Source organism: Prionailurus viverrinus, chromosome A1 (assembly GCF_022837055.1).
Source record: "Prionailurus viverrinus isolate Anna chromosome A1, UM_Priviv_1.0, whole genome shotgun sequence".
Classification (NCBI taxonomy): domain Eukaryota; kingdom Metazoa; phylum Chordata; class Mammalia; order Carnivora; family Felidae; genus Prionailurus; species Prionailurus viverrinus.
The window spans coordinates 213953912-213961092 of record NC_062561.1 but is presented as its reverse complement, the minus strand read 5'-3'; the positions used below and the strand labels follow the sequence as shown (position 1 = coordinate 213961092).

The following is a 7181-nucleotide window of genomic DNA, read 5'->3' as shown; positions in this document are numbered from 1 at the left end:
GAATCAATCTCTCCCTACCTTCTTTCTGTGTCTGCCTTCACTTCTAGAAACCAATAGTTTTCCAAACATCTTCATTGTCACCTCAATGCAAATGTTTAAACACTTAAGGTCACAAATTTGCTACATATACCAACATCCACCACTTCTCCAACCTCTTAGGCTGGAGTTCTTTCCCCTCTTCCCGCATATCAGCGCCTTTTGGAAAGAGTATTTTGATGTAAGCAACAATGACATATCTACAGTTTTACTGAAGGCCACCCTACTTCCATAAGACTCTTAGATCTCTTTTTATCACTGAATTGCTTAGCAGTACATTTATTAGTGTTCAAAAACTATTTTTTATTAATTTACAAAAAAGTAGGCTCAATTAATTTATTCCAAAGGAAAAAAAAAGGTCAGGAAAAGACAACAGATTACCTGAAATGAAGTGCCTAAATAAAATGATAGAAATAAGTTCTATTGATGCAAGGGTATGTCAACAACGATTTCAGAACTGACATGTTGATAATACGAAGACCTTAGTTACAACATCTCATATTTGTTTAGTGCTTCGTGAGTTACAAACAGCCTATATCTATTACCTCATCTGAGCATTCTCTATGTGATATATCACTTTTAGGTATAACAAGTTCGTACAATGATATTGGTACACAATTTGAGAGACACCATATGATCAGAGGTCACTCACAAACACATATTTCAATTAAGTGGATTTGAAGCTTTGAAAACAAAAAAAGGAAAAAAAATGAAAATGAAAAATAAATTCTCCAGAATGGAGTCTAATATATTAGGCAGGCCACTATACTTACTTCTGCATGTTGTATTTTAAAAGGGACATTGTCAAAATAATGTATCCAGACAAAGGCAACCAAGATGATGTCTGGAAATTATCTTAAATGAAAAATGTAAGAACTGGAAATGTTTAGCCTATAAAAGAAAAAATTTCAGAAAAGACATCATAGACATCTTTAAATTCAAGGGCTATCAAGAAAAAAGTGGCAAGTTTCTTCCCCTCATGGTTCTCACAGTAGAACTAGTGTCAATGAGCAGAAGTTAAAAAGGCAAAGTGATCAACATAAGAACATAGAGGATTTTCTAACATCCATCTCTTCCACTGTTCTCCAATCTTCCAGGCTATTCAACACGAAGATGAAATCTTCTAAAATCTAAATTTGTCTAGTAATAGACTGGACTACCTGCGAATTAGAAATACCTGAAGAGTTTCTGATACCCTTCCTCAGGAATTATGTAAGAGAGATTCTTATATTGGCAGGATGAGCCAAATAACTAACTTCCATAAACCCTTCCAACTTAAAGACTCAAGGATTGCATGTTCTGATAGCTGCCCCACTCAATTTATTTGTGTAACCAACTTATCTTTCAAAGTAGTGAGGTAACGAAATATATAATTTGCAAAACATGTGGGTAAACAACTAAAATCTAACCTACAGGGATTGGCATTGATCAACCCTAGATGATCATCCCTAGAACCTAGAACAATACCAGGCACAGAGTAGGAGCTCAATAATACTTATGATTTAATGAATAATGTAACTATCTAAAAGTCAGGTAATTCTGACAGGTTTCCAAACATTTTCAACGCAAGTTAGCTCTCTGAGCTTCAGCAACAACCTGATAAGGCAGGGTAGGCAGGTTAGTATGCCCATTTTATACATCTTATCTTATTGCCCTCCCCCAAGAATGCTCTTCAGTTAACATTATGTTTTTAGGTTTCATCAAAATAGTTAAAAGAAAAACCCATCACAAGAACATCTTGTGCAAAATCATGATTGAAACTATCACTGTCCATCATACCCGTCATATAAGAAACAAAATTATAAATTCCTTCTGCAATTAATGACAGGAAAGTTTGCCTTGCCATACTGGTTTGTCTGTTCTGCCCTCCCTCCCTTCCTCCTTTCCTTTTTTTTTTTTTTCCTTTTTTTCTTTTCTAAATAAGATAATGGGGACTCTATAAACAAACATGGTTCTTTTTCCTCAGAAGTTGCCAGAAAGTTCAGTCAACCTTGTGGCTCTAACTTTGACGTCCCAAATTCCTAACATAAATCTCTCCAACATTATAACAAATCAGGACATAGAAACTTTTTTGTTTTTAAAGCAATGGAATTTTTGGTTTGAAAATATTACTTGGAATTTTGATACATAAAACAGATAAAAGTACAGCTATTAAGAACAGAGCTTAGAGCCCTTCCAACTAAGCCTCCTTCAAAAACCCTCTACCCACAGGTGACCCTAGATCCCAATGGTCATCACTTGAAAACTACTGCTCTATAATATTTTAAATTATTTTAGCTGCCTTGTTTCATGCATTTTTATTATAAACCCCATGAAAATGTTTCAGTATTAGGCACATGAAAACTGTGTGTATTCCCATATATGCTTACACATGAGAAAATGGAAATGTTAGACATTAACAATAGGTAGCCAATGGGTGGAGCTGAGATTATAACCCAAAACTGACTTTAGACTTGAGCAATTCCTAGGTTTAAACCTCAGCTTTTCACTGTGTAAGGTTAAGAGTTATTTAATCCATCTTAGCTAAAATTTACACATGTATAAAAATGGTTACAATAATATCTATCTTACAACCTTGTTTTGAGAATTAAATGAAATAAAGTGTGTAAATAACTCTACACAATACCTGACTACATAATAGGTACTTATTATTATCTTCATTATTTTTGACTCCTATCCCTTTGGTCTGGTCAATATGTTATGCCAATAGGAATTTTTTTAAAAGGCTGGGGAGGGACAGGGTAGGAGATACTAAGTCTGGAACCTGGAAGCCACAGGGATAACATAGATTACTGGAAAGCAAGTGCAGGATAAGACTGACCAAGAGAAAGTTATTAGCCTAGTATTCATTAATAATGTTGAGGGAAAAGTATAATTGTCAAATTTTGCTAACAAAAGAAACTAGGTCATCATAAAAGGCTGAAAATGAGGCAGACTTAGAGTAGTACTTAAAGATTTTGTCACCTACCCCATCACCATCAAACCCAATAGATAAGGGAAAGTTTTTACTTTCTTGAGCCTTGTTCTATCCCAGCCATTTTACTTTCAAGGAAACACATTAAATTGCTTGTATGTGAAGAATTAAAACTCAACAGAGCCATTGGGGAAAACATTGAAGAACATTTGTTGGCCCAGCCCGGCAAAACTGTCCTCCAGATCCTCTATCAGACCCCTACAACAGGAAATCTTTTAAAGTAATGTTTTAGCTCTACCACTGACATCTACCTATAAACTAATATGATGTTTGGCATGGAAGATTGTTTATTTGGATGTGCGAAAGTTCTGGCTGTTAACTTGGAGAGAAAAGTTATTACTCTACCTCCCTTCAGAGACCATCCAAACACTTGTCTGACAGGGTGAATACCTATTACACACAAAAGTGGGGCTGAGCCAGACTTCCGCAAAACTAAATAGGTGAACTTCTAACACTTTCTTTCCACCTTTTTTGTCTGTGAGCCCCATCTACCCTCAGATGCCCCAGTACTAAATCCAGGTATCTAGCTGAACTTTTTGCCAGGATTTTGCTATTATCTAATTGTCATCTGACACCCCTTTTCCCTTTCCTTTATCTTTTCAAGCAGGTTATAGCTGCTAAGTGTTCACAGGAACATTTAAATTTTAATTGGTATTTAAAGAATATTGTCGAAAGTCTTCAGAACTTAAAAGAATAAAACCCAACTGACAGAATTTGAGGTTCCATGGTGGGTCTGAGGGAAATGTTTATAAGGTCACACAAGTTAATCACCCCATTGATGACCATCTACTACCCTTATATTCAAGGCTGACCTGGAAAGAAATAGTCATCGCCCTAGAGATACCTAGGAGAAGGAAATTATAATAGATAGATGACAGATAGATAGGCAGATGGATAGATACAGATATATAGATATATAGATATACATGTAATATATACTATATATTGATACTATAGATAGTAAATACTATGTGTGTTGTGTAAATACATAGTATATTTAGGCTGATGTATTTTTTTTTTAATTTTTTTTTTTTAACGTTTATTTATTTTTGGGACAGAGAGAGACAGAGCATGAACGGGGGAGGGGCAGAGAGAGAGGGAGACACAGAATCGGAAACAGGCTCCAGGCTCTGAGCCATCAGCCCAGAGCCCGACGCGGGGCTCGAACTCACAGACCGCGAGATCGTGACCTGGCTGAAGTCGGACGCTTAACCGACTGCGCCACCCAGGCGCCCCTAGGCTGATGTATTTATTTACACATATACAGTATATATAGACATATATAGTACATACTATATATAATAGACAACATATATTGATAGCATATATGATACACACACATATAGAGTATATACCATGTGTATACTATATACATATATATGATTGATAAATTAGAGTATATATATATATATATATATATATATATATATATATAAATTAATGCACCCCAAGCCTCCTAAGTTTTTTTTTTTCTTTTTTTCTTCTTTTTCTTCTTCATGATAGACAGATAATGTGCCAAGGTTGTAGCAATGTTTGAGGGAGACACATGTCACAAAACAGAATGAACATCCAATCATCATGCTTATGAACTACAAATGAATCCAAGCCCTGTGAGTTTTTTAAAAATATTTATGAAGCTTATTTTGCAGGTCACACAATCTTTACAAATGTTTCCATAATTGTATCTTGGCTGGCTGCAGAGTCACTCAGCATTATTAATTAAGAATGTTTTTGGACTAACAGCTCATTTCCAATAAGAATCTTCCACAGTAATGTAGTTAGGCAGCCAGGTGACCTCCAGAAAGCAGGTTCTTAAATTCCCATGAATATAGTTCATGAGGCTGAGCTGCCAGAAACAGCAAGTCACAGATTCCATGACCTCCATCCACCCTTTTCTTTATCCTGAAGAGTATAGGATACTTCACAAGGTACATACACAGGCTAAATACCCAAGGGATGATTGCAACATTGACAAGTTCAAATCATTTAAATCCAGAAAAGGAGTTGCCTTGGTATAGAAAGATATGGGATCATACGGAGAATTGGGAAGAATTAAATTAAAAAAACAGAATATGAAGAGGAAAGTAAACCAGGCATTTAGAAGACTGGGGGGGGGGAGGTGGAATTCAAATACTTCATGTATAACTATTATAACAAGATGACAGAGGGTATTTTTTAAAAGCCTTAAAGTGGAGACACTCAGGCCAAAACATCTGTGGAATTGAAAAAAAGAAAAGAAAAAGAAAAGCCCTTATGATTGCCAACATCTCCATTCTGCTTCCCTCCCTGTTCAGCACCAGCAATGAGCAATACATTAAAAAGGTGTTTAGACTGTCAGTAAATGTGATTGATTTTTTTTCTATTCTGCTAAAAGCCTGCTACATGGTGGAACAAAAAGCAAATGCTTTCCTCATATCCAGGTCTGGGTGGAACTTTTACATTATTTTAACACCCATCAAGGGATAGCTTTGTGTCTCCATGGAGACAGGGAAAGCAATCCATGTCCACAAAAAGCTTTTTGGCCTTCCATTGTCCCCCTTTCCCTCCAGAACCCAATGGAATTTCACTCAAGACTAGAAAACCTCACAATGGAAAATTAATACAAATGGTCTATCTATTTACTGGACCAAAATGGGATGAAGAAACATGAAAGCCTGGATTATCTTAGAACTGAGCTCTGTAGGATGGGAACAAAGCTGGGTGGAACTAATCAGTTCAGAATAAATGGGGCTGTACTTAGTGTTCTATTTTTCCATCCATCAAACTGACAGTCAGAATCACCAAGATAGAAATGATCATTCATTACTGAACTAGGAAAAAAAAGGCAGACATTGGAGCCACATGCCAAAATTGAGGATCAGGTGTCTTTTAATTTAGTGTGGACTGCAGATGGTAAAGTGATTATTATTAACTAGTTATATAATTACTTACTTAGGGTTAAAGGTCACACCTCCACCTGTAACTTTGCCAGGAACAGAATTGTCAGAAAATGCAATTTCTTATAGAAAAGACAAAAGAGCCAGATGTAATTATAAATAGTTTTATAATGTAAATTCTATACTCAGATTTTACATTATGCAACTCTGTATTATCCTGCAAATCCACTAAATAACTGATAAGTTTCTGAAGGACTTAAGTCCAATATAAAAGATCTGTAACTAAATCTAAGCAACATCTCTCAAGGGCTTTTATAAACATCATAGTCATTATTTCCAGTTCACACGGTACAATTCATGGTTATGGTAATATTTTACTGTTTTTCTGAGTCACTGTAAAGTCAAACTGCATGGGATAAAAAGTAAGGAAGGAGTTGTATTGGCTTGCTGTAATTCAATTTATTACTTTACTGTTAGAATGGAAATTGAATATAAGGAGGCTCTTACCTGGAGATTTTCTGGGGCAGGGAAAGTTTATGGTAGTGGTACCTTTTCTATGAATATTCTGTGTTTTTTGAGACTGAAGAACATCTGGAAAAAATGTGACTTATGGGAGGAAAAACTCTGCGAGGGATATGCATGCCCTATGATCTAAGTGATTATTAGGATCTAGGTTTATTTCCAAGATGTATGACTAGAATTTGTTCTGTTAGAGGCTATTGTTGCTCTTCTCTATACTGTGTATTATATAGATAGAACTTGATCAAGACTCCTGCTACCTCAGGATTTTGGGGGGAGGGAGAAAAAAGAAAATTATTAACCATCAGGTCTGGAGCAGTTTAATAACTGAAGAAATAAAAAGTACCCAAAGGGTGAAGAAAAAAGTTTGTTCTATCTATTCTCCAATTAATAAGAAATAGATATTTTACTATCTATGTTGGCAAAAAAGGTAGAAGCCAAGGTTATTACTGTTCATATTCTTGGAATAATTAATATTTTATTAATTTTAACCAGCCAACATAATAGTGTGTTCCCCATGCTGAACTTGGTAAGGCAGTAAAACACTTTCCTCACCAAACCCAGGCCGAGGTAACTTTCTTCCTAACTTCTGTAATATCTACCATACTACAGCTGTCATTCGGCACATATCACCATCTCTGTCCGACTCACCTGTACAAAGAAAGCACAAGATACATCAGTGAGACTGCCACCTCCAAAGTTTCAGAAGGGAAAAGGAAAACACACGTTTCCTTTGCTCTTGAATGCCTGAAAATCTCAAGGGAAATGTTAAAAGC

The 7181-nt window shown here is 35.7% G+C and overlaps 1 non-coding gene across 1 annotated transcript; it reads right to left on the bottom strand.

Annotated features, from left to right (window-relative positions):
• Window positions 1-4507: 4507 nt before the first annotated feature.
• LOC125147555 (small nucleolar RNA U13) lies at window positions 4508-4611 on the bottom strand. The gene has a single exon (XR_007145240.1). It is a non-coding gene; the product is annotated as a small nucleolar RNA U13 (small nucleolar RNA).
• Window positions 4612-7181: the final 2570 nt, after the last annotated feature.